The 23,429-nt window shown below is 47.8% G+C and overlaps 33 pseudogenes; all 33 read right to left on the bottom strand.

Moving 5' to 3' along the window:
* Nucleotides 1-293: 293 nt before the first annotated feature.
* LOC138659980 (5S ribosomal RNA) lies at nucleotides 294-412 on the bottom strand (annotated as a pseudogene).
* A 76-nt stretch (nucleotides 413-488) lies between these two features.
* Nucleotides 489-607, bottom strand: LOC138659261 (5S ribosomal RNA; annotated as a pseudogene).
* Nucleotides 608-1,073: 466 nt separating this feature from the next.
* Nucleotides 1,074-1,192, bottom strand: LOC138659979 (5S ribosomal RNA; annotated as a pseudogene).
* A 661-nt stretch (nucleotides 1,193-1,853) lies between these two features.
* Nucleotides 1,854-1,972, bottom strand: LOC138659977 (5S ribosomal RNA; annotated as a pseudogene).
* Nucleotides 1,973-2,048: 76 nt separating this feature from the next.
* On the bottom strand, nucleotides 2,049-2,167 carry LOC138659260 (5S ribosomal RNA; annotated as a pseudogene).
* Nucleotides 2,168-4,388: 2,221 nt separating this feature from the next.
* On the bottom strand, nucleotides 4,389-4,507 carry LOC138659194 (5S ribosomal RNA; annotated as a pseudogene).
* Nucleotides 4,508-4,584: 77 nt separating this feature from the next.
* Nucleotides 4,585-4,703, bottom strand: LOC138659057 (5S ribosomal RNA; annotated as a pseudogene).
* A 76-nt stretch (nucleotides 4,704-4,779) lies between these two features.
* Nucleotides 4,780-4,898, bottom strand: LOC138658818 (5S ribosomal RNA; annotated as a pseudogene).
* A 1,055-nt stretch (nucleotides 4,899-5,953) lies between these two features.
* Nucleotides 5,954-6,072, bottom strand: LOC138659259 (5S ribosomal RNA; annotated as a pseudogene).
* A 76-nt stretch (nucleotides 6,073-6,148) lies between these two features.
* Nucleotides 6,149-6,267, bottom strand: LOC138659193 (5S ribosomal RNA; annotated as a pseudogene).
* A 77-nt stretch (nucleotides 6,268-6,344) lies between these two features.
* On the bottom strand, nucleotides 6,345-6,463 carry LOC138659056 (5S ribosomal RNA; annotated as a pseudogene).
* A 1,251-nt stretch (nucleotides 6,464-7,714) lies between these two features.
* On the bottom strand, nucleotides 7,715-7,833 carry LOC138659258 (5S ribosomal RNA; annotated as a pseudogene).
* A 76-nt stretch (nucleotides 7,834-7,909) lies between these two features.
* On the bottom strand, nucleotides 7,910-8,028 carry LOC138659192 (5S ribosomal RNA; annotated as a pseudogene).
* Nucleotides 8,029-8,105: 77 nt separating this feature from the next.
* LOC138659054 (5S ribosomal RNA) lies at nucleotides 8,106-8,224 on the bottom strand (annotated as a pseudogene).
* A 1,250-nt stretch (nucleotides 8,225-9,474) lies between these two features.
* LOC138659191 (5S ribosomal RNA) lies at nucleotides 9,475-9,593 on the bottom strand (annotated as a pseudogene).
* Nucleotides 9,594-9,669: 76 nt separating this feature from the next.
* Nucleotides 9,670-9,788, bottom strand: LOC138659053 (5S ribosomal RNA; annotated as a pseudogene).
* Nucleotides 9,789-10,844: 1,056 nt separating this feature from the next.
* Nucleotides 10,845-10,963, bottom strand: LOC138659976 (5S ribosomal RNA; annotated as a pseudogene).
* Nucleotides 10,964-13,189: 2,226 nt separating this feature from the next.
* On the bottom strand, nucleotides 13,190-13,308 carry LOC138659696 (5S ribosomal RNA; annotated as a pseudogene).
* Nucleotides 13,309-13,384: 76 nt separating this feature from the next.
* LOC138659257 (5S ribosomal RNA) lies at nucleotides 13,385-13,503 on the bottom strand (annotated as a pseudogene).
* Nucleotides 13,504-13,579: 76 nt separating this feature from the next.
* On the bottom strand, nucleotides 13,580-13,698 carry LOC138659255 (5S ribosomal RNA; annotated as a pseudogene).
* Nucleotides 13,699-13,969: 271 nt separating this feature from the next.
* Nucleotides 13,970-14,088, bottom strand: LOC138658817 (5S ribosomal RNA; annotated as a pseudogene).
* Nucleotides 14,089-16,905: 2,817 nt separating this feature from the next.
* Nucleotides 16,906-17,024, bottom strand: LOC138658747 (5S ribosomal RNA; annotated as a pseudogene).
* An 861-nt stretch (nucleotides 17,025-17,885) lies between these two features.
* Nucleotides 17,886-18,004, bottom strand: LOC138659523 (5S ribosomal RNA; annotated as a pseudogene).
* Nucleotides 18,005-18,080: 76 nt separating this feature from the next.
* Nucleotides 18,081-18,199, bottom strand: LOC138659736 (5S ribosomal RNA; annotated as a pseudogene).
* A 77-nt stretch (nucleotides 18,200-18,276) lies between these two features.
* LOC138659254 (5S ribosomal RNA) lies at nucleotides 18,277-18,395 on the bottom strand (annotated as a pseudogene).
* Nucleotides 18,396-18,861: 466 nt separating this feature from the next.
* Nucleotides 18,862-18,980, bottom strand: LOC138658816 (5S ribosomal RNA; annotated as a pseudogene).
* A 666-nt stretch (nucleotides 18,981-19,646) lies between these two features.
* Nucleotides 19,647-19,765, bottom strand: LOC138659253 (5S ribosomal RNA; annotated as a pseudogene).
* Nucleotides 19,766-19,841: 76 nt separating this feature from the next.
* LOC138659656 (5S ribosomal RNA) lies at nucleotides 19,842-19,960 on the bottom strand (annotated as a pseudogene).
* A 76-nt stretch (nucleotides 19,961-20,036) lies between these two features.
* LOC138659252 (5S ribosomal RNA) lies at nucleotides 20,037-20,155 on the bottom strand (annotated as a pseudogene).
* A 1,252-nt stretch (nucleotides 20,156-21,407) lies between these two features.
* LOC138659251 (5S ribosomal RNA) lies at nucleotides 21,408-21,526 on the bottom strand (annotated as a pseudogene).
* Nucleotides 21,527-21,602: 76 nt separating this feature from the next.
* LOC138659250 (5S ribosomal RNA) lies at nucleotides 21,603-21,721 on the bottom strand (annotated as a pseudogene).
* Nucleotides 21,722-22,777: 1,056 nt separating this feature from the next.
* LOC138659904 (5S ribosomal RNA) lies at nucleotides 22,778-22,896 on the bottom strand (annotated as a pseudogene).
* Nucleotides 22,897-22,972: 76 nt separating this feature from the next.
* Nucleotides 22,973-23,091, bottom strand: LOC138658772 (5S ribosomal RNA; annotated as a pseudogene).
* Between the last annotated feature and the right edge of the window lie 338 nt (nucleotides 23,092-23,429).

Genomic DNA, 23,429 nt, shown 5'->3' with positions numbered 1-23,429 from the left:
TCAGCTTAGAGTGACCATTGACAGATAGTTAGCACCAGTGCGGGTCTTTTCAAGCGGCAAAAAATCGTAAGGGTAAGCTTTGATAAAAACAAAAAGCACGTTAACGGTACCAGGGATTCCCAGCCAGTCTCCCATGCTGGTACTTGCCCAGCCTCAAGCTGCTTTGCATTTGCGATCTGACGAGGGCAGGCACATTCAGCTTAGAGTGACCGTTGACAGATAGTTAGCACCAGTGCGGGTCTTTTCAAGAGGAAAAAAATCGTAAGGGTAAGCTTTGATAAAAACAAAAAGCACGTCAACGGTACCAGGGATTCCCAGCCAGTCTCCCATGCTGGTACTTGCCCAGCCTCAAGCTGCTTTGCATTTGCGATCTGACGAGGGCAGGCACATTCAGCTTAGAGTGACCGTTGACAGATAATTAGCACCAGTGCGGGTCTTTTCAAGCGGAAAAAAATCGTAAGGGTAAGCTTTGATAAAAACAAAAAGCACGTCAACGGTACCAGGGATTCCCAGCCAGTCTCCCATGCTGGTACTTGCCCAGCCTCAAGCTGCTTTGCATTTGCGATCTGACGAGGGCAGGCACATTCAGCTTAGAGTGACCATTGACAGATAGTTAGCACCAGTGCGGGTCTTTTCAAGCAAAAAAAAATCGTAAGGGTAAGCTTAGATAAAAACAAAAAGCACGTCAACGGTACCGGGGATTCCCAGCCAGTCTCCCATGCTGGTACTTGCCCATCCTCAAGCTGCTTTGCATTTGCGATTTGACGAGGGCAGGCACATTCAGCTTAGAGTGACCATTGACAGATCGTTAGCACCAGTGCGGGTCTTTTCAAGCGGAAAAAAATCGTAAGGGTAAGCTTTGATAAAAACAAAAAGAACGTCAGCGGTAGCAGGGATTCCCAGCCAGTCTCCCATGCTGGTACTTGCCCAGCCTCAAGCTGCTTTGCATTTGCGATCTGACGAGGGCAGTCACATTCAGCTTAGAGTGACCGTTGACAGATAGTTAGCACCAGTGCGGGTCTTTTCAAGCGGAAAAAAATCGTAAGGGTAAGCTTTGATAAAAACAAAAAGCACGTCAACGGTACCAGGGATTCCCAGCCAGTCTCCCATGCTGGTACTTGCCCAGCCTCAAGCTGCTTTGCATTTGCGATCTGACGAGGGCAGGCACATTCAGCTTAGAGTGACCGTTGACAGATAGTTAGCACCAGTGCGGGTCTTTTCAAGCGGAAAAAAATCGTAAGGGTAAGCTTTGATAAAAACAAAATGCATGTCAACGGTACCAGGGATTCCCAGCCAGTCTCCCATGCTGGTACTTGCCCAGCCTCAAGCTGCTTTGCATTTGCGATCTGACAAGGGCAGGCACATTCAGCTTAGAGTGACCATTGACAGATAGTTAGCACCAGTGCGGGTCTTTTCAAGCGGAAAAAAATCGTAAGGGTAAGCTTTGATAAAAACAAAAAGCACGTCAACGGTACCAGGGATTCCCAGCCAGTCTCCCTTACTGGTACTTGCCCAGCCTCAAGCTGCTTTGCATTTGCGATCTGACGAGGACAGGCACATTCAGCTTAGAGTGACCATTGACAGATAGTTAGCACCAGTGCGGGTCTTTTCAAGCGGCAAAAAATCGTAAGGGTAAGCTTTGATAAAAACAAAAAGCACGTTAACGGTACCTGGGATTCCCAGCCAGTCTCCCATGCTGGTACTTGCCCAGCCTCAAGCTGCTTTGCATTTGCGATCTGACGAGGGCAGGCACATTCAGCTTAGAGTGACCGTTGACAGATAGTTAGCACCAGTGCGGGTCTTTTCAAGAGGAAAAAAATCGTAAGGGTAAGCTTTGATAAAAACAAAAAGCACGTCAACGGTACCAGGGATTCCCAGCCAGTCTCCCATGCTGGTACTTGCCCAGCCTCAAGCTGCTTTGCATTTGCGATCTGACGAGGGCAGGCACATTCAGCTTAGAGTGACCGTTGACAGATAATTAGCACCAGTGCGGGTCTTTTCAAGCGGAAAAAAATCGTAAGGGTAAGCTTTGATAAAAACAAAAAGCACGTCAACGGTACCAGGGATTCCCAGCCAGTCTCCCATGCTGGTACTTGCCCAGCCTCAAGCTGCTTTGCATTTGCGATCTGACGAGGGCAGGCACATTCAGCTTAGAGTGACCATTGACAGATAGTTAGCACCAGTGCGGGTCTTTTCAAGCAAAAAAAAATCGTAAGGGTAAGCTTAGATAAAAACAAAAAGCACGTCAACGGTACCGGGGATTCCCAGCCAGTCTCCCATGCTGGTACTTGCCCATCCTCAAGCTGCTTTGCATTTGCGATTTGACGAGGGCAGGCACATTCAGCTTAGAGTGACCATTGACAGATCGTTAGCACCAGTGCGGGTCTTTTCAAGCGGAAAAAAATCGTAAGGGTAAGCTTTGATAAAAACAAAAAGAACGTCAGCGGTAGCAGGGATTCCCAGCCAGTCTCCCATGCTGGTACTTGCCCAGCCTCAAGCTGCTTTGCATTTACGATCTGACGAGGGCAGGCACATTCAGCTTAGAGTGACCGTTGACAGATAGTTAGCACCAGTGCGGGTCTTTTCAAGCGGAAAAAAATCGTAAGGGTAAGCTTTGATAAAAACAAAAAGCACGTCAGCGGTACCAGGGATTCCCAGCCAGTCTCCCATGCTGGTACTTGCCCAGCCTCAAGCTGCTTAGCATTTGCTATCTGACGAGAGCAGGCACATTCAGCTTAGAGTGGCCATTGACAGATAGTGAGCAACTCTGCGGGCCTTTTCAAGAGGAATAGAATCGTAAGGGTAAGCTTTGATGAAAAAAAAAAGAAACGTCAATGGCACCAGGGATTCCCAGCCAGTCTCCCATGCTGGTACTTGCCCAGCCTCAAGCTGCTTTGCATTTGCGATCTGACGAGGACAGGCACATTCAGCTTAGAGTGACCATTGACAAATAGTTAGCACCAGTGCGGGTCTTTTCAAGCGGAAAAAAATCGTAAGGGTAAGCTTTGATAAAAACAAAAAGCACTTTAACGGTACCAGGGATTCCCAGCCAGTCTCCCATGCTGGTACTTGCCCAGCCTCAAGCTGCTTTGCAATCTGACGAGGGCAGGTACATTCAGCTTAGAGTGGCCATTGACAGACAGTTAGCACCTGTGCGGGTCTTTTCAAGCGGAAAAAATCGTAAGTGTAAGCTTTGATAAAAACAAAACAATGTGGGAACCGTGCCAGGGATTCCCTGACAGTCTACCAAGCTGATACTTGCCCAGCCTCAAGCTACTTTGCATTTGTGATCTGACGAAGGCAGGAACATTGAGCTTAGTGCGGCCATTGATGGATTGTTAGCAACTCCGCAAGTTTTTTCAAGAGGAAGAGAATCGTAATACAAAGCTTTGATGAAAACTAAAAATCATGTCAACGGTACCAGGAATTCCCAGCCAGTCTCCCATGCTGGTACTTGCCCAGCCTCAAGTAGCTCAGCATTTGCGATCTGACGAGGGCAGGCCCATTCAGCATAAAGAAGTAATTGACAGATAGGTCTGTAGCACAAATTTGGGTCTTTTCAAGCGGCAAAAAATTGTAAGGGTAAGCTTTGATAAAAACAAAAAGCACGTCAACGGTACCAGGGATTCCCAGCCAGTCTCCCTTGCTGGTACTTGCCCAGCCTCAAGCTGCTTTGCATTTGCGATCTGACGAAGGCAGGCACATTCAGCTTAGAGTGACCGTTGACAGATAGTTAGCACCAGTGCGGGTCTTTTCAAGCGGAAAAAAATCGTAAGGGTAAGCTTTGATAAAAACAAAAAGCACGTTAATGGTACCAGGGATTCCCAGCCAGTCTCCCATGCTGGTACTTGCCCAGCCTCAAGCTGCTTTGCATTTGCGATCTGACGAAGGCAGGCACTTTCAGCTTAGAGTGACCGTTAACAGATAGTTAGCACCAGTGCGGGTCTTTTCAAGCGGAAAGAAATCGTAAGGGTAAGCTTTGATAAAAACAAAAAGCACGTCAACGGTACCAGGGATTCCCAGCCAGTCTCCCATGCTGGTACTTGCCCAGCCTCAAGCTGCTTTGCATTTGCGATCTGACGAGGGCAGCCACATTCAGCTTAGAGTGACCGTTGACAGATAGTTAGCACCAGTGCGGGTCTTTTCAAGCGGAAAAAAATCGTAAGGGTAAGCTTTGATAAAAACAAAAAGCACGTCAATGGTACCAGGGATTCCCAGCCAATCTCCCATGCTGGTACTTGCCCAGCCTCAAGCTGCTTTGCATTTGCGATCTGACGAGGGCAGGCACATTCAGCTTAGAGTGACCATTGACAGATAGTTAGCACCAGTGCGGGTCTTTTCAAGCGGAAAAAAATCGTAAGGGTAAGCTTTGATAAAAACAAAAAGCACGTCAACGGTACCAGGGATTCCCAGCTAGTCTCCCATGCTGGTACTTGCCCAGCCTCAAGCTGCTTTGCATTTGCGATCTGACGAGGGCAGGCACATTCAGCTTAGAGTGACCATTGACAGATCATTAGCACCAGTGCGGGTCTTTTCAAGCGGAAAAAAAATCGTAAGGGTAAGCTTTGATAAAAACAAAAAGCACGTCAGCGGTACCAGGGATTCCCAGCCAGTCTCCCATGCTGGTACTTGCCCAGCCTCAAGCTGCTTAGCATTTGCGATCTGACGAGAGCAGGCACATTCAGCTTAGAGTGGCCATTGACAGATAGTGAACAACTCTGCGGGCCTTTTCAAGAGGAATAGAATCGTAAGGGTAAGCTTTGATGAAAAAAAAAGAAACGTCAATGGCACCAGGGATTCCCAGCCAGTCTCCCATGCTGGTACTTGCCCAGCCTCAAGCTGCTTTGCATTTGCGATCTGACGAGGGCAGGCACATTCAGCTTAGAGTGGCCATTGACAGACAGTTAGCACCTGTGCGGGTCTTTTCAAGCGGAAAAAATCGTAAGTGTAAGCTTTGATAAAAACAAAACAATGTGGGAACCGTGCCAGGGATTCCCTGCCAGTCTACCAAGCTGATACTTGCCCAGCCTCAAGCTACTTTGCATTTGTGATCTGACGAAGGCAGGAACATTAAGCTTAGTGCAGCCATTGATGGATTGTTAGCAACTCCGCAAGTTTTTTCAAGAGGAAGAGAATCGTAATACAAAGCTTTGATGAAAACTAAAAAGCATGTCAACGGTACCAGGAATTCCCAGCCAGTCTCCCATGCTGGTACTTGCCCAGCCTCAAGTAGCTCAGCATTTGCGATCTGACGAGGGCAGGCCCATTCAGCATAAAGAAGTAATTGACAGATAGGTCTGTAGCACAAATTTGGGTCTTTTCAAGCGGCAAAAAATTGTAAGGGTAAGCTTTGATAAAAACAAAAAGCACGTCAACGGTACCAGGGATTCCCAGCCAGTCTCCCTTGCTGGTACTTGCCCAGCCTCAAGCTGCTTTGCATTTGCGATATGACGAAGGCAGGCACATTCAGCTTAGAGTGACCGTTGACAGATAGTTAGCACCAGTGCAGGTCTTTTCAAGCGGAAAAAAATCGTAAGGGTAAGCTTGATAAAAACAAAAAGCACGTTAATGGTACCAGGGATTCCCAGCCAGTCTCCCATGCTGGTACTTGCCCAGCCTCAAGCTGCTTTGCATTTGCGATCTGACGAAGGCAGGCACATTCAGCTTAGAGTGACCGTTAACAGATAGTTAGCACCAGTGCGGGTCTTTTCAAGCGGAAAGAAATCGTAAGGGTAAGCTTTGATAAAAACAAAAAGCACGTCAACTGTACCAGGGATTCCCAGCCAGTCTCCCATGCTGGTACTTGCCCAGCCTCAAGCTGCTTTGCATTTGCGATCTGACGAGGGCAGCCACATTCAGCTTAGAGTGACCGTTGACAGATAGTTAGCACCAGTGCGGGTCTTTTCAAGCGGAAAAAAATCGTAAGGGTAAGCTTTGATAAAAACAAAAAGCACGTCAACGGTACCAGGGATTCCCAGCCAGTCTCCCATGCTGGTACTTGCCCAGCCTCAAGCTGCTTTGCATTTGCGATCTGACGAGGGCAGGCACATTCAGCTTAGAGTGACCATTGACAGATAGTTAGCACCAGTGCGGGTCTTTTCAAGCGGAAAAAAATCGTAAGGGTAAGCTTTGATAAAAACAAAAAGCACGTCAACGGTACCAGGGATTCCCAGCTAGTCTCCCATGCTGGTACTTGCCCAGCCTCAAGCTGCTTTGCATTTGCGATCTGACGAGGGCAGGCACATTCAGCTTAGAGTGACCATTGACAGATCATTAGCACCAGTGCGGGTCTTTTCAAGCGGAAAAAAAATCGTAAGGGTAAGCTTTGATAAAAACAAAAAGCACGTCAGCGGTACCAGGGATTCCCAGCCAGTCTCCCATGCTGGTACTTGCCCAGCCTCAAGCTGCTTAGCATTTGCGATCTGACGAGAGCAGGCACATTCAGCTTAGAGTGGCCATTGACAGATAGTGAACAACTCTGCGGGCCTTTTCAAGAGGAATAGAATCGTAAGGGTAAGCTTTGATGAAAAAAAAAGAAACGTCAATGGCACCAGGGATTCCCAGCCAGTCTCCCATGCTGGTACTTGCCCAGCCTCAAGCTGCTTTGCATTTGCGATCTGACGAGGGCAGGCACATTCAGTTTAGAGTGGCCATTGACAGACAGTTAGCACCTGTGCGGGTCTTTTCAAGCGGAAAAAATCGTAAGTGTAAGCTTTGATAAAAACAAAACAATGTGGGAACCGTGCCAGGGATTCCCTGACAGTCTACCAAGCTGATACTTGCCCAGCCTCAAGCTACTTTGCATTTGTGATCTGACGAAGGCAGGAACATTGAGCTTAGTGCGGCCATTGATGGATTGCTAGCAACTCCGCAAGTTTTTTCAAGAGGAAGAGAATCGTAATACAAAGCTTTGATGAAAACTAAAAATCATGTCAACGGTACCAGGAATTCCCAGCCAGTCTCCCATGCTGGTACTTGCCCAGCCTCAAGTAGCTCAGCATTTGCGATCTGACGAGGGCAGGCCCATTCAGCATAAAGAAGTAATTGACAGATAGGTCTGTAGCACAAATTTGGGTCTTTTCAAGCGGCAAAAAATTGTAAGGGTAAGCTTTGATAAAAACAAAAAGCACGTCAACGGTACCAGGGATTCCCAGCCAGTCTCCCTTGCTGGTACTTGCCCAGCCTCAAGCTGCTTTGCATTTGCGATCTGACGAAGGCAGGCACATTCAGCTTAGAGTGACCGTTGACAGATAGTTAGCACCAGTGCGGGTCTTTTCAAGCGGAAAAAAATCGTAAGGGTAAGCTTTGATAAAAACAAAAAGCACGTTAATGGTACCAGGGATTCCCAGCCAGTCTCCCATGCTGGTACTTGCCCAGCCTCAAGCTGCTTTGCATTTGCGATCTGACGAAGGCAGGCACATTCAGCTTAGAGTGACCGTTAACAGACAGTTAGCACCAGTGCGGGTCTTTTCAAGCGGAAAGAAATCGTAAGGGTAAGCTTTGATAAAAACAAAAAGCACGTCAACGGTACCAGTGATTCCCAGCCAGTCTCCCATGCTGGTACTTGCCCAGCCTCAAGCTGCTTTGCATTTGCGATCTGACGAGGGCAGCCACATTCAGCTTAGAGTGACCGTTGACAGATAGTTAGCACCAGTGCGGGTCTTTTCAAGCGGAAAAAAATCGTAAGGGTAAGCTTTGATAAAAACAAAAAGCACGTCAACGGTACCAGGGATTCCCAGCCAGTCTCCCATGCTGGTACTTGCCCAGCCTCAAGCTGCTTTGCATTTGCGATCTGACGAGGGCAGGCACATTCAGCTTAGAGTGACCATTGACAGATAGTTAGCACCAGTGCGGGTCTTTTCAAGCGGAAAAAAATCGTAAGGGTAAGCTTTGATAAAAACAAAAAGCACGTCAACGGTACCAGGGATTCCCAGCTAGTCTCCCATGCTGGTACTTGCCCAGCCTCAAGCTGCTTTGCATTTGCGATCTGACGAGGGCAGGCACATTCAGCTTAGAGTGACCATTGACAGATCGTTAGCACCAGTGCGGGTCTTTTCAAGCGGAAAAAAAATCGTAAGGGTAAGCTTTGATAAAAACAAAAAGCACGTCAGCGGTACCAGGGATTCCCAGCCAGTCTCCCATGCTGGTACTTGCCCAGCCTCAAGCTGCTTAGCATTTGCGATCTGACGAGAGCAGGCACATTCAGCTTAGAGTGGCCATTGACAGATAGTGAACAACTCTGCGGGCCTTTTCAAGAGGAATAGAATCGTAAGGGTAAGCTTTGATGAAAAAAAAAGAAACGTCAATGGCACCAGGGATTCCCAGCCAGTCTCCCATGCTGGTACTTGCCCAGCCTCAAGCTGCTTTGCATTTGCGATCTGACGAGGGCAGGCACATTCAGCTTAGAGTTGCCATTGACAGACAGTTAGCACCTGTGCGGGTCTTTTCAAGCGGAAAAAATCGTAAGTGTAAGCTTTGATAAAAACAAAACAATGTGGGAACCGTGCCAGGGATTCCCAGCCAGTCTACCAAGCTGATACTTGCCCAGCCTCAAGCTACTTTGCATTTGTGATCTGACGAAGGCAGGAACATTGAGCTTAGTGCAGCCATTGATGGATTGTTAGCAACTCCGCAAGTTTTTTCAAGAGGAAGAGAATCGTAATACAAAGCTTTGATGAAAACTAAAAAGCATGTCAACGGTACCAGGAATTCCCAGCCAGTCTCCCATGCTGGTACTTGCCCAGCCTCAAGTAGCTCAGCATTTGCGATCTGACGAGGGCAGGCCCATTCAGCATAAAGAAGTAATTGACAGATAGGTCTGTAGCACAAATTTGGGTCTTTTCAAGCGGCAAAAAATTGTAAGGGTAAGCTTTGATAAAAACAAAAAGCACGTCAACGGTACCAGGGATTCCCAGCCAGTCTCCCTTGCTGGTACTTGCCCAGCCTCAAGCTGCTTTGCATTTGCGATCTGACGAAGGCAGGCACATTCAGCTTAGAGTGACCGTTGACAGATAGTTAGCACCAGTGCGGGTCTTTTCAAGCGGAAAAAAATCGTAAGGGTAAGCTTGATAAAAACAAAAAGCACGTTAATGGTACCAGGGATTCCCAGCCAGTCTCCCATGCTGGTACTTGCCCAGCCTCAAGCTGCTTTGCATTTGCGATCTGACGAAGGCAGGCACATTCAGCTTAGAGTGACCGTTAACAGATAGTTAGCACCAGTGCGGGTCTTTTCAAGCGGAAAGAAATCGTAAGGGTAAGCTTTGATAAAAACAAAAAGCACGTCAACTGTACCAGGGATTCCCAGCCAGTCTCCCATGCTGGTACTTGCCCAGCCTCAAGCTGCTTTGCATTTGCGATCTGACGAGGGCAGCCACATTCAGCTTAGAGTGACCGTTGACAGATAGTTAGCACCAGTGCGGGTCTTTTCAAGCGGAAAAAAATCGTAAGGGTAAGCTTTGATAAAAACAAAAAGCACGTCAACGGTACCAGGGATTCCCAGCTAGTCTCCCATGCTGGTACTTGCCCAGCCTCAAGCTGCTTTGCATTTGCGATCTGACGAGGGCAGGCACATTCAGCTTAGAGTGACCATTGACAGATCGTTAGCACCAGTGCGGGTCTTTTCAAGCGGAAAAAAATCGTAAGGGTAAGCTTTGATAAAAACAAAAAGCACGTCAGCGGTACCAGGGATTCCCAGCCAGTCTCCCATGCTGGTACTTGCCCAGCCTCAAGCTGCTTAGCATTTGCGATCTGACGAGAGCAGGCACATTCAGCTTAGAGTGGCCATTGACAGATAGTGAACAACTCTGCGGGCCTTTTCAAGAGGAATAGAATCGTAAGGGTAAGCTTTGATGAAAAAAAAAGAAACGTCAATGGCACCAGGGATTCCCAGCCAGCCTCCCATGCTGGTACTTGCCCAGCCTCAAGCTGCTTTGCATTTGCGATCTGACGAGGGCAGGCACATTCAGCTTAGAGTGGCCATTGACAGACAGTTAGCACCTGTGCGGGTCTTTTCAAGCGGAAAAAATCGTAAGTGTAAGCTTTGATAAAAACAAAACAATGTGGGAACCGTGCCAGGGATTCCCTGCCAGTCTACCAAGCTGATACTTGCCCAGCCTCAAGCTACTTTGCATTTGTGATCTGACGAAGGCAGGAACATTGAGCTTAGTGCAGCCATTGATGGATTGTTAGCAACTCCGCAAGTTTTTTCAAGAGGAAGAGAATCGTAATACAAAGCTTTGATGAAAACTAAAAAGCATGTCAACGGTACCAGGAATTCCCAGCCAGTCTCCCATGCTGGTACTTGCCCAGCCTCAAATAGCTCAGCATTTGCGATCTGACGAGGGCAGGCCCATTCAGCATAAAGAAGTAATTGACAGATAGGTCTGTAGCACAAATTTGGGTCTTTTCAAGCGGCAAAAAATTGTAAGGGTAAGCTTTGATAAAAACAAAAAGCACGTCAACGGTACCAGGGATTCCCAACCAGTCTCCCTTGCTGGTACTTGCCCAGCCTCAAGCTGCTTTGCCTTTGCGATCTGACGAGGACAGGAACATTCAGCTTAGAGTGACCGTTGACAGATAGCTAGCACCAGTGCGGGTCTTTTCAAGCGGCAAAAAATCGTAAGGGTAAGCTTTGATAAAAACAAAAAGCACGTTAACGGTACCAGGGATTCCCAGCCAGTCTCCCATGCTGGTACTTGCCCAGCCTCAAGCTGCTTTGCATTTGCGATCTGACGAGGGCAGGCACATTCAGCTCAGAGTGACCGTTGACAGATAGTTAGCACCAGTGCGGGTCTTTTCAAGCGGAAAAAAATCGTAAGGGTAAGCTTTGATAAAAACAAAAAGCACGTCAACGGTACCAGGGATTCCCAGCCAGTCTCCCATGCTGGTACTTGCCCAGCCTCAAGCTGCTTTGCATTTGCGATCTGACGAGGGCAGGCACATTCAGCTTAGAGTGACCGTTGACAGATAGTTAGCACCAGTGCGGGTCTTTTCAAGCGGAAAAAAATCGTAAAGGTAAGCTTTGATAAAAACAAAAAGCACGTCAACGGTACCAGGGATTCCCAGCCAGTCTCCCATGCTGGTACTTGCCCAGCCTCAAGCTGCTTTGCATTTGAGATCTGATGAGGGCAGGCACATTCAGCTTAGAGTGACCATTGACAGATAGTTAGCACCAGTGCGGGTCTTTTCAAGCGGCAAAAAATCGTAAGGGTAAGCTTTGATAAAAACAAAAAGCACGTTAACGGTACCAGGGATTCCCAGCCAGTCTCCCATGCTGGTACTTGCCCAGCCTCAAGCTGCTTTGCATTTGCGATCTGACGAGGGCAGGCACATTCAGCTCAGAGTGACCGTTGACAGATAGTTAGCACCAGTGCGGGTCTTTTCAAGCGGAAAAAAATCGTAAGGGTAAGCTTTGATAAAAACAAAAAGCACGTCAACGGTACCAGGGATTCCCAGCCAGTCTCCCATGCTGGTACTTGCCCAGCCTCAAGCTGCTTTGCATTTGTTATCTGACGAGGGCAGGCACATTCAGCTTAGAGTGACCGTTGACAGATAGTTAGCACCAGTGCGGGTCTTTTCAAGCGGAAAAAAATCGTAAGGGTAAGCTTTGATAAAAACAAAAAGCACGTCAACGGTACCAGGGATTCCCAGCCAGTCTCCCATGCTGGTACTTGCCCAGCCTCAAGATGCTTTGCATTTGCGATCTGACGAGGGCAGGCACATTCAGCTTAGGGTGACCATTGACAGATAGTTAGCACCAGTGCGGGTCTTTTCAAGCAGAAAAAAATCGTAAGGGTAATCTTTGATAAAAACAAAAAGCACGTCAACGGTACCAGGGATTCCCAGCCAGTCTCCCATGCTGGTACTTGCCCAGCCTCAAGCTGCTTTGCAATTGCGATCTGACGAGGGCAGGCACATTCAGCTTAGAGTGACCATTGACAGATCGTTAGCACCAGTGCGGGTCTTTTCAAGCGGAAAAAAATCGTAAGGGTAAGCTTTGATAAAAACAAAAAGCACGTCAGCGGTACCAGAGATTCCCGGCCAGTCTCCCATGCTGGTACTTGCCCAGCCTCAAGCTGCTTAGCATTTGCGATCTGACAAGAGCAGGCACATTCAGCTTAGAGTGGCCATTGACAGATAGTGAGCAACTCTGCGGGCCTTTTCAAGAGGAATAGAATCGTAAGGGTAAGCTTTGATGAAAAAAAAAGAAACGTCAATGGCACCAAGGATTCCTAGCCAGTCTCCCATGCTGGTACTTGCCCAGCCTCAAGCTGCTTTGCATTTGCGATCTGACGAGGGCAGGCACATTTAGCTTAGAGTGGCCATTGACAGACAGTTAGCACCTGTGCGGGTCTTTTCAAGCGGAAAAAATCGTAAGTGTAAGCTTTGATAAAAACAAAACAATGTGGGAACCGTGCCAGGGATTCCCTGCCAGTCTACCAAGCTGATACTTGCCCAGCCTCAAGCTACTTTGCATTTGTGATCTGACGAAGGCAGGAACATTGAGCTTAGTGCCGCCATTGATGGATTGTTAGCAACTCCGCAAGTTTTTTCAAGAGGAAGAGAATCGTAATACAAAGCTTTGATGAAAACTAAAAAGCATGTCAACGGTACCAGGAATTCCCAGCCAGTCTCCCATGCTGGTACTTGCCCAGCCTCAAGTAGCTCAGCATTTGCGATCTGACGAGGGCAGGCCCATTCAGCATAAAGAAGTAATTGACAGATAGGTCTGTAGCACAAATTTGGGTCTTTTCAAGCGGCAAAAAATCGTAAGGGTAAGCTTTGATAAAAACAAAAAGCACATTAACGGTACCAGGGATTCCCAGCCAGTCTCCCATGCTGGTACTTGCCCAGCCTCAAGCTGCTTTGCATTTGCGATCTGACGAGGGCAGACACATTCAGCTTAGAGTGACCATTGACAGAGAGTTAGCACCAGTGCGGGTCTTTTCAAGCGGAAAAAAATCGTAAGGGTAAGCTTTGATAAAAACAAAAAGCACGTCAACGGTACCAGGCATTCCCAGCCAGTCTCCCATGCTGGTACTTGCCCAGCCTCAAGCTGCTTTGCATTTGCGGTCTGACGAGGGCAGGCACATTCAGCTTACAGTGACCATTGACAGATAGTTAGCACCAGTGCGGGTCTTTTCAAGCGGAAAAAAATCGTAAGGGTAAGCTTTGATAAAAACAAAAAGCACGTCAACGGTACCAGGGATTCCCAGCCAGTCTCCCATGCTGGTACTTGCCCAGCCTCAAGCTGCTTTGCATTTGCGATCTGACGAGGGCAAGCACATTCAGCTTAGAGTGACCGTTGACAGATAGTTAGCACCAGTGCGGGTCTTTTCAAGCGGAAAAAAATCGTAAGGGTAAGCTTTGATAAAAACAAAAAGCACGTCAACGGTACCAGGGATTCCCAGCCAGTCTCCCATGCTGGTACTTGCCCAGCCTCAAGCTGCTTTGCATTTGCGATCTGACGAGGGCAGGCACATTCAGCTTAGAGTGACCATTGACAGATAGTTAGCACCAGTGCGGGTCTTTTCAAGCGGAAAAAAATCGTAAGGGTAAGCTTTGATAAAAACAAATAGCACGTCAACGGTACCAGGGATTCCCAGCCAGTCTCCCATGCTGGTACTTGCCCAGCCTCAAGCTGCTTTGCATTTGCGATCTGACGAGGGCAGGCACATTCAGCTTAGAGTGACCATTGACAGATCGTTAGCACCAGTGCGGGTCTTTTCAAGCGGAAAAAAATCGTAAGGGTAAGCTTTGATAAAAACAAATAGCACGTCAGCGGTACCAGGGATTCCCAGCCAGTCTCCCATGCTGGTACTTGCCCAGCCTCAAGCAGCTTAGCATTTGCGATCTGACGAGAGCAGGCACATTCAGCTTAGAGTGGCCATTGACAGATAGTGAGCAACTCTGCGGGCCTTTTCAAGAGGAATAGAATCGTAAGGGTAAGCTTTGATGAAAAATAAAGAAACGTCAATGGCACCAGGGATTCCCAGCCAGTCTCCCATGCTGGTACTTGCCCAGCCTCAAGCTGCTTTGCATTTGCGATCTGACGAGGGCAGGCACATTCAGCTTAGAGTGGCCATTGACAGACAGTTAGCACCTGTGCGGGTCTTTTCAAGCGGAAAAAATCGTAAGTGTAAGCTTTGATAAAAACAAAACAATGTGGGAACCGTGCCAGGGATTCCCTGCCAGTCTACCAAGCTGATACTTGCCCAGCCTCAAGCTACTTTGCATTTGTGATCTGACGAAGGCAGGAACATTGAGCTTAGTGCGGCCATTGATGGAATGTTAGCAACTCCGCAAGTTTTTTCAAGAGGAAGAGAATCGTAATACAAAGCTTTGATGAAAACTAAAAAGCATGTCAACGGTACCAGGAATTCCCAGCCAGTCTCCCATGCTGGTACTTGCCCAGCCTCAAGTAGCTCAGCATTTGCGATCTGACGAGGGCAGGCCCATTCAGCATAAAGAATTAATTGACAGATAGGTCTGTAGCACAAATTTGGGTCTTTTCAAGCGGCTAAAAATTGTAAGGGTAAGCTTTGATAAAAACAAAAAGCACGTCAACCGTACCAGGGATTCCCAGCCAGTCTCCCTTGCTGGTACTTGCCCAGCCTCAAGCTGCTTTGCATTTGCGATCTGACGAGGACAGGCACATTCAGCTTAGAGTGACCATTGACAGATAGTTAGCACCAGTGCGGGTCTTTTCAAGCGGCAAAAAATCGTAAGGGTAAGCTTTGATAAAAACAAAAACCACGTTAACGGTACCAGGGATTGCCAGCCAGTCTCCCATGCTGGTACTTGCCCAGCCTCAAGCTGCTTTGCATTTGCGATCTGACGAGGGCAGGTACATTCAGCTTAGAGTGACCGTTGACAGATAGTTAGCACCAGTGCGGGTCTTTTCAAGCGGAAAAAAATCGTAAGGTTAAGCTTTGATAAAAACAAAAAGCACGTCAACTGTACCAGGGATTCCCAGCCAGTCTCCCATGCTGGTACTTGCCCAGCCTCAAGCTGCTTTGCATTTGCGATCTGACGAGGGCAGGCACATTCAGCTTAGAGTGACCGTTGACAGATAGTTAGCACCAGTGCGGGTCTTTTCAAGCGGAAAAAAATCGTAAGGGTAAGCTTTGATAAAAACAAAAAGCACGTCAACGGTACCAGGGATTCCCAGCCAGTCTCCCATGCTGGTACTTGCCCAGCCTCAAGCTGCTTTGCATTTGCGATCTGACGAGGGCAGGCACATTCAGCTTAGAGTGACCACTGACAGATAGTTAGCACCAGTGCGGGTCTTTTCAAGCGGAAAAAAATCGTAAGGGTAAGCTTTGATAAAAACAAAAAGCACGTCAACGGTACCAGGGATTCCCAGCCAGTCTCCCATTCTGGTACTTGCCCGGCCTCAAGCTGCATTGCATTTGCGATCTGACGAGGGCAGGCACATTCAGCTGAGAGTGACCATTGACAGATCGTTAGCACCAGTGCGGGTCTTTTCAAGCGGAAAAAAATCGTAAGGGTAAGCTTTGATAAAAACAAAAAGCACGTCAGCGGTACCAGGGATTCCCAGCCAGTCTCCCATGCTGGTACTTGCCCAGCCTCAAGCAGCTTAGCATTTGCGATCTGACGAGGGCAGGCACATTCAGCTTAGAGTGACCATTGACAGATCGTTAGCACCAGTGCGGGTCTTTTCAAGCGGAAAAAAATCGTAAGGGTAAGCTTTGATAAAAACAAAACAATGTGGGAACCGTGCCAGGGATTCCCTGCCAGTCTACCAAGCTGATACTTGCCCAGCCTCAAGCTACTTTGCATTTGTGATCTGACGAAGGCAGGAACATTGAGCTTAGTGCGGCCATTGATGGATTGTTAGCAACTCCGCAAGTTTTTTCAAGAGGAAGAGAATCGTAATACAAAGCTTTGATGAAAACTAAAAAGCATGTCAACTGTACCAGGAATTCCCAGCCAGTCTCCCATGCTGGTACTTGCCCAGCCTCAAGTAGCTCGGCATTTGCGATCTGACGAGGGCAGGCCCATTCAGCATAAAGAAGTAATTGACAGATAGGTCTGTAGCACAAATTTGGGTCTTTTCAAGCGGCAAAAAATTGTAAGGGTAAGCTTTGATAAAAACAAAAAGCACGTCAACGGTACCAGGGATTCCCAGCCAGTCTCCCTTGCTGGTACTTGCCCAGCCTCAAGCTGCTTTGCATTTGCGATCTGACGAGGACAGGCACATTGAGCTTAGAGTGACCATTGACAGATAGTTAGCACCAGTGCGGGTCTTTTCAAGCGGCAAAAAATCGTAAGGGTAAGCTTTGATAAAAACAAAAAGCACGTTAACGGTACCAGGGATTGCCAGCCAGTCTCCCATGCTGGTACTTGCCCAGTCTCAAGCTGCTTTGCATTTGCGATCTGACGAGGGCAGGTACATTCAGCTTAGAGTGACCGTTGACAGATAGTAAGCACCAGTGCGGGTCTTTTCAAGCGGAAAAAAATCGTAAGGGTAAGCTTTGATAAAAACAAAAAGCACGTCAACTGTACCAGGGATTCCCAGCCAGTCTCCCATGCTGGTACTTGCCCAGCCTCAAGCTGCTTTGCATTTGCGATCTGACGAGGGCAGGCACATTCAGCTTAGAGTGACCGTTGACAGATAGTTAGCACCAGTGCGGGTCTTTTCAAGCGGAAAAAAATCGTAAGGGTAAGCTTTGATAAAAACAAAAAGCACGTCAACGGTACCAGGGATTCCCAGCCAGTCTCCCATGCTGGTACTTGCCCAGCCTCAAGCTGCTTTGCATTTGCGATCTGACGAGGGCAGGCACATTCAGCTTAGAGTTACCATTGACAGATAGTTAGCACCAGTGCGGGTCTTTTCAAGCGGAAAAAAATCGTAAGGGTAAGCTTTGATAAAAACAAAAAGCACGTCAACGGTACCAGGGATTCCCAGCCAGTCTCCCATTCTGGTACTTGCCCAGCCTCAAGCTGCTTTGCATTTGCGATCTGACGAGGGCAGGCACATTCAGCTTAGAGTGACCATTGACAGATCGTTAGCACCAGTGCGGGTCTTTTCAAGCGGAAAAAAATCGTAAGGGTAAGCTTTGATAAAAACAAAAAGCACGTCAGCGGTACCAGGGATTCCCAGCCAGTCTCCCATGCTGGTACTTGCCCAGCCTCAAGCTGCTTTGCATTTGCGATCTGACGAGAGCAGGCACATTCAGCTTAGAGTGGCCATTGACAGATAGTGAGCAACTCTGCGGGCCTTTTCAAGAGGAATAGAATCGTAAGGGTAAGCTTTGATGAAAAAAAAAGAAACGTCAATGGCACCAAGGATTCCTAGCCAGTCTCCCATGCTGGTACTTGCCCAGCCTCAAGCTGCTTTGCATTTGCGGTCTGACGAGGGCAGGCACATTCAGCTTAGAGTGGCCATTGACAGACAGTTAGCACCTGTGCGGGTCTTTTCAAGCGGAAAAAATCGTAAGTGTAAGCTTTGATAAAAACAAAACAATGTGGGAACCGTGCCAGGGATTCCCTGCCAGTCTACCAAGCTGATACTTGCCCAGCCTCAAGCTACTTTGCATTTGTGATCTGACGAAGGCAGGAACATTGAGCTTAGTGCGGCCATTGATGGATTGTTAGCAACTCCGCAAGTTTTTTCAAGAGGAAGAGAATCGTAATACAAAGCTTTGATGAAAACTAAAAAGCATGTCAACGGTACCAGGAATTCCCAGCCAGTCTCCCATGCTGGTACTTGCCCAGCCTCAAGTAGCTCAGCATTTGCGATCTGACGAGGGCAGGCCCATTCAGCATAAAGAAGTAATTGACAGATAGGTCTGTAGCACAAATTTGGGTCTTTTCAAGCGGCAAAAAATCGTAAGGGTAAGCTTTGATAAAAACAAAAAGCACGTTAACGGTACCAGGGATTCCCAGCCAGTCTCCCATGCTGGTACTTGCCCAGCCTCAAGCTGCTTTGCATTTGCGATCTGACGAGGGCAGGTACATTCAGCTTAGAGTGACCGTTGACAGATAGTTATCACCAGTGCGGGTCTTTTCAAGCGGAAAAAAATCGTAAGGGTAAGCTTTGATAAAAACAAAAAGCATGTCAACGGTACCAGGGATTCCCAGCCAGTCTCCCATGCTGGTACTTGCCCAGCCTCAAGCTGCTTTGCATTTGCGATCTGACGAGGGCAGGCACATTCAGCTTAGAGTGACCGTTGACAGACAGTTAGCACCAGTGCGGGTCTTTTCAAGCGGAAAAAAAATCGTAAGGGTAAGCTTTGATAAAAACAAAAAGCACGTCAACGGTACCAGGGATTCCCAGCCAGTCTCCCATGCTGGTACTTGCCCAGCCTCAAGCTGCTTTGCATTTGCGATCTGACGAGGGCAGGCACATTCAGCTTAGAGTGACCATTGACAGATAGTTAGCACCAGTGCGGGTCTTTTCAAGCGGAAAAAAATCGTAAGGGTAAGCTTTGATAAAAACAAAAAGCACGTCAACGGTACCAGGGATTCCCAGCCAGTCTCCCATGCTGGTACTTGCCCAGCCTCAAGCTGCTTTGCATTTGCGATCTGACGAGGGCAAAAACATTCAGCTTAGAGTGACCATTGACAGATCGTTAGCACCAGTGCGGGTCTTTTCAAGCGGAAAAAAATCGTAAGGGTAAGCTTTGATAAAAACAAAAAGCACTTCAACGGTACCAGGGATTCCCAGCCAGTCTCCCATGCTGGAACTTGCCCAGCCTCAAGCTGCTTAGCATTTGCGATCTGATGAGAGCAGGCACATTCAGCTTAGAGTGGCCATTGACAGATAGTGAGCAACTCTGCGGGCCTTTTCAAGAGGAATAGAATCGTAAGGGTAAGCTTTGATGAAAAAAAAAGAAACGTCAATGGCACCAGGGATTCCCAGCCAGTCTCCCATGCTGGTACTTGCCCAGCCTCAAGCTGCTTTGCATTTGCGATCTGACGAGGGCAGGCACATTCAGCTTAGAGTGGCCATTGACAGACAGTTAGCACCTGTGCGGGTCTTTTCAAGCGGAAAAAATCGTAAGTGTAAGCTTTGATAAAAACAAAACAATGTGGGAACCGTGCCAGGGATTCCCTGCCAGTCTACCAAGCTGATACTTGCCCAGCCTCAAGCTACTTTGCATTTGTGATCTGACGAAGGCAGGAACATTGAGCTTAGTGCGGCCATTGATGGATTGTTAGCAACTCCGCAAGTTTTTTCAAGAGGAAGAGAATCGTAATACAAAGCTTTGATGAAAACTAAAAAGCATGTCAACGGTACCAGGAATTCCCAGCCAGTCTCCCATGCTGGTACTTGCCCAGCCTCAAGTAGCTCAGCATTTGCGATCTGACGAGGGCAGGCCCATTCAGCATAAAGAAGTAATTGCCAGATAGGTCTGTAGCACAAATTTGGGTCTTTTCAAGCGGCAAAAAATTGTAAGGGTAAGCTTTGATAAAAACAAAAAGCACGTCAACGTTACCAGGGATTCTCAGCCAGACTCCCTTGCTGGTACTTGCCCAGCCTCAAGCTGCTTTGCATTTGCGATCTGACGAGGGCAGGCACATTCAGCTTAGAGTGACCGTTGACAGATAGTTAGCAACAGTGCGGGTCTTTTCAAGCGGAAAAAAATCGTAAGGGTAAGCTTTGATAAAAACAAAAAGCACGTCAACGGTACCAGGGATTCCCAGCCAGTCTCCCATGCTGGTACTTGCCCAGCCTCAAGCTGCTTTGCATTTGCGATCTGACGAGGGCAGGCACATTCAGCTTAGAGTGACCATTGACAGATAGTTAGCACCAGTGCGGGTCTTTTCAAGCGGAAAAAAATCGTAAGGGTAAGCTTTGATAAAAACAAAAAGCACGTCAGCGGTACCAGGGATTCCCAGCCAGTCTCCCATGCTGGTACTTGCCAAGCCTCAAGCTGCTTTGCTTTTGCGATCTGACGAGGGCAGGCACATTCAGCTTAGAGTGACCATTGACAGATCGTTAGCACCAGTGCGGGTCTTTTCAAGCGGAAAAAAATCGTAAGGGTAAGCTTTGATAAAAACAAAAAGCACGTCAACGGTACCAGGGATTCCCAGCCAGTCTCCCATGCTGGTACTTGCCCAGCCTCAAGCTGCTTTGCATTTGCGATCTGACGAGGGCAGGCACATTCAGCTTAGAGTGACCATTGACAGATCGTTAGCACCAGTGCGGGTCTTTTCAAGCGGAAAAAAATCGTAAGGGTAAGCTTTGATAAAAACAAAAAGCACGTCAGCGGTACCAGGGATTCCCAGCCAGTCTCCCATGCTGGTACTTGTCCAGCCTCAAGCTGCTTAGCATTTGCAATCTGACGAGAGCAGGCACATTCAGCTTAGAGTGGCCATTGACAGATAGTGAGCAACTCTGCGGGCCTTTTCAAGAGGAATAGAATCGTAAGGGTAAGCTTTGATGAAAAAAAAAAGAAACGTCAATGGCACCAGGGATTCCCAGCCAGTCTCCCATGCTGGTGCTTGCCCAGCCTCAAGCTGCTTTGCATTTGCAATCTGACAAGGGGAGGCACATTCAGCTTAGAGTGGCCATTGACAGACAGTTAGCACCTGTGCGGGTCTTTTCAAGCGGAAAAAATCGTAAGTGTAAGCTTTGATAAAAACAAAACAATGTGGGAACCGTGCCAAGGATTCCCTGCCAGTCTACCAAGCTGATACTTGCCCAGCCTCAAGCTACTTTGCGTTTGTGATCTGACGAAGGCAGGAACATTGAGCTTAGTGCGGCCATTGATGGATTGTTAGCAACTCCGCAAGTTTTTTCAAGAGGAAGAGAATCGTAATACAAAGCTTTGATGAAAACTAAAAAGCATGTCAACGGTACCAGGAATTCCCAGCCAGTCTCCCATGCTGGTACTTGCCCAGCCTCAAGTAGCTCAGCATTTGCGATCTGACGAGGGCAGGCCCATTCAGCATAAAGAAGTAATTGACAGATAGGTCTGTAGCAAAAATTTGGGTCTTTTCAAGCGGCAAAAAATTGTAAGGGTAAGCTTTGATAAAAACAAAAAGCACATCAACGGTACCAGGGATTCCCAGCCAGTCTCCCTTGCTGGTACTTGCCCAGCCTCAAGCTGCTTTGCATTTGCGATCTGACGAGGACAGGCACATTCAGCTTAGAGTGACCATTGACAGATAGTCAGCACCAGTGCGGGTCTTTTCAAGCGGCAAAAAATCGTAAGGGTAAGCTTTGATAAAAACAAAAAGCACATTAACGGTACCAGGGATTCCCAGCCAGTCTCCCATGCTGGTACTTGCCCAGCCTCAAGCTGCTTTGCATTTGCGATCTGACGAGGGCAGGCACATTCAGCTTAGAGTGACCGTTGACAGATAGTTAGCACCAGTGCGGGTCTTTTCAAGCGGAAAAAAATCGTAAGGGTAAGCTTTGATAAAAACAAAAAGCACGTCAACGGTACCAGGGATTCCCAGCCAGTCTCCCATGCTGGTACTTGCCCAGCCTCAAGCTGCTTTGCATTTGCGATCTGACGAGGGCAGGCACATTCAGCTTAGAGTGACCATTGACAGATAGTTAGCACCAGTGCGGGTCTTTTCAAGCGGAAAAAAATCGTAAGGTTAAGCTTTGATAAAAACAAAAAGCACGTCAACGGTACCAGGGATTCCCAGCCAGTCTCCCATGCTGGTACTTGCCCAGCCTCAAGCTGCTTTGCATTTGCGATCTGACGAGGGCAGGCACATTCAGCTTAGAGTGACCATTGACAGATCGTTAGCACCAGTGCAGGTCTTTTCAAGCGGAAAAAAATCGTAAGGGTAAGCTTTGATAAAAACAAAAAGCACGTCAGCGGTACCAGGGATTCCCAGCCAGTCTCCCATGCTGGTACTTGCCCAGCCTCAAGCTGCTTAGCATTTGCAATCTGACGAGAGCAGGCACTTTCAGCTTAGAGTGGCCATTGACAGATAGTGATCAACTCTGCGGGCCTTTTCAAGAGGAATAGAATCGTAAGGGTAAGCTTTGATGAAAAAAAAAGAAACGTCAATGGCACCAAGGATTCCTAGCCAGTCTCCCATGCTGGTACTTGCCCAGCCTCAAGCTGCTTTGCATTTGCGATCTGACGAGGGCAAGCACATTCAACTTAGAGTGGCCATTGACAGACAGTTAGCACCTGTGCGGGTCTTTTCAAGCGGAAAAAATCGTAAGTGTAAGCTTTGATAAAAACAAAACAATGTGGGAACCGTGCCAGGGATTCCCTGCCAGTCTACCAAGCTGATACTTGCCCAGCCTCAAGCTACTTTGCATTTGTGATCTGACGAAGGCAGGAACATTGAGCTTAGTGCGGCCATTGATGGATTGTTAGCAACTCCGCAAGTTTTTTCAAGAGGAAGAGAATCGTAATACAAAGCTTTGATGAAAACTAAAAAGCATGTCAACGGTACCAGGAATTCCCAGCCAGTCTCCCATGCTGGTACTTGCCCAGCCTCAAGTAGCTCAGCATTTGCGATCTGACGAGGGCAGGCCCATTCAGCATAAAGAAGTAATTGACAGATAGGTCTGTAGCACAAATTTGGGTCTTTTCAAGCGGCAAAAAATTGTAAGGGTAAGCTTTGATAAAAACAAAAAGCACGTCAACGGTACCAGGGATTCCCAGCCAGTCTCCCTTGCTGGTACTTGCCCAGCCTCAAGCTGCTTTGCATTTGCGATCTGACGAGGACAAGCACATTCAGCTTAGAGTGACCATTGACAGATAGTTAGCACCAGTGCGGGTCTTTTCAAGCGGCAAAAAATCGTAAGGGTAAGCTTTGATAAAAACAAAAAGCACGTCAACGGTACCAGGGATTCCCAGCCAGTCTCCCATGCTGGTACTTGCCCAGCCTCAAGCTGCTTTGCATTTGCGATCTGACGAGAGCAGGCACATTCAGCTTAGAGTGGCCATTGACAGGTAGTGAGCAACTCTGCGGGCCTTTTCAAGAGGAATAGAATCGTAAGGGTAAGCTTTGATGAAAAAAAAAGAAACGTCAATGGCACCAGGGATTCCCAGCCAGTCTCCCATACTGGTACTTGCCCAGCCTCAAGCTGCTTTGCATTTGCGATCTGACGAGGGCAGGCACATTCAGCTTAGAGTGGCCATTGACAGACAGTTAGCACCTGTGCGGGTCTTTTCAAGCGGAAAAAATCGTAAGTGTAAGCTTTGATAAAAACAAAACAATGTGGGAACCGTGCCAGGGATTCCCTGCCAGTCTACCAAGCTGATACTTGCCCAGCCTCAAGCTACTTTGCATTTGTGATCTGACGAAGGCAGGAACATTGAGCTTAGTGCGGCCATTGATGGATTGTTAGCAACTCCGCAAGTTTTTTCAAGAGGAAGAGAATCGTAATACAAAGCTTTGATGAAAACTAAAAAGCATGTCAACGGTACCAGGAATTCCCAGCCAGTCTCCCATGCTGGTACTTGCCCAGCCTCAAGTAGCTC

Source organism: Ranitomeya imitator, chromosome 1 (assembly GCF_032444005.1).
Source record: "Ranitomeya imitator isolate aRanImi1 chromosome 1, aRanImi1.pri, whole genome shotgun sequence".
Taxonomy (NCBI): domain Eukaryota; kingdom Metazoa; phylum Chordata; class Amphibia; order Anura; family Dendrobatidae; genus Ranitomeya; species Ranitomeya imitator.
Note: the sequence above shows the minus strand (reverse complement) of the source record. Positions and strands in the feature narration are given on the sequence as shown.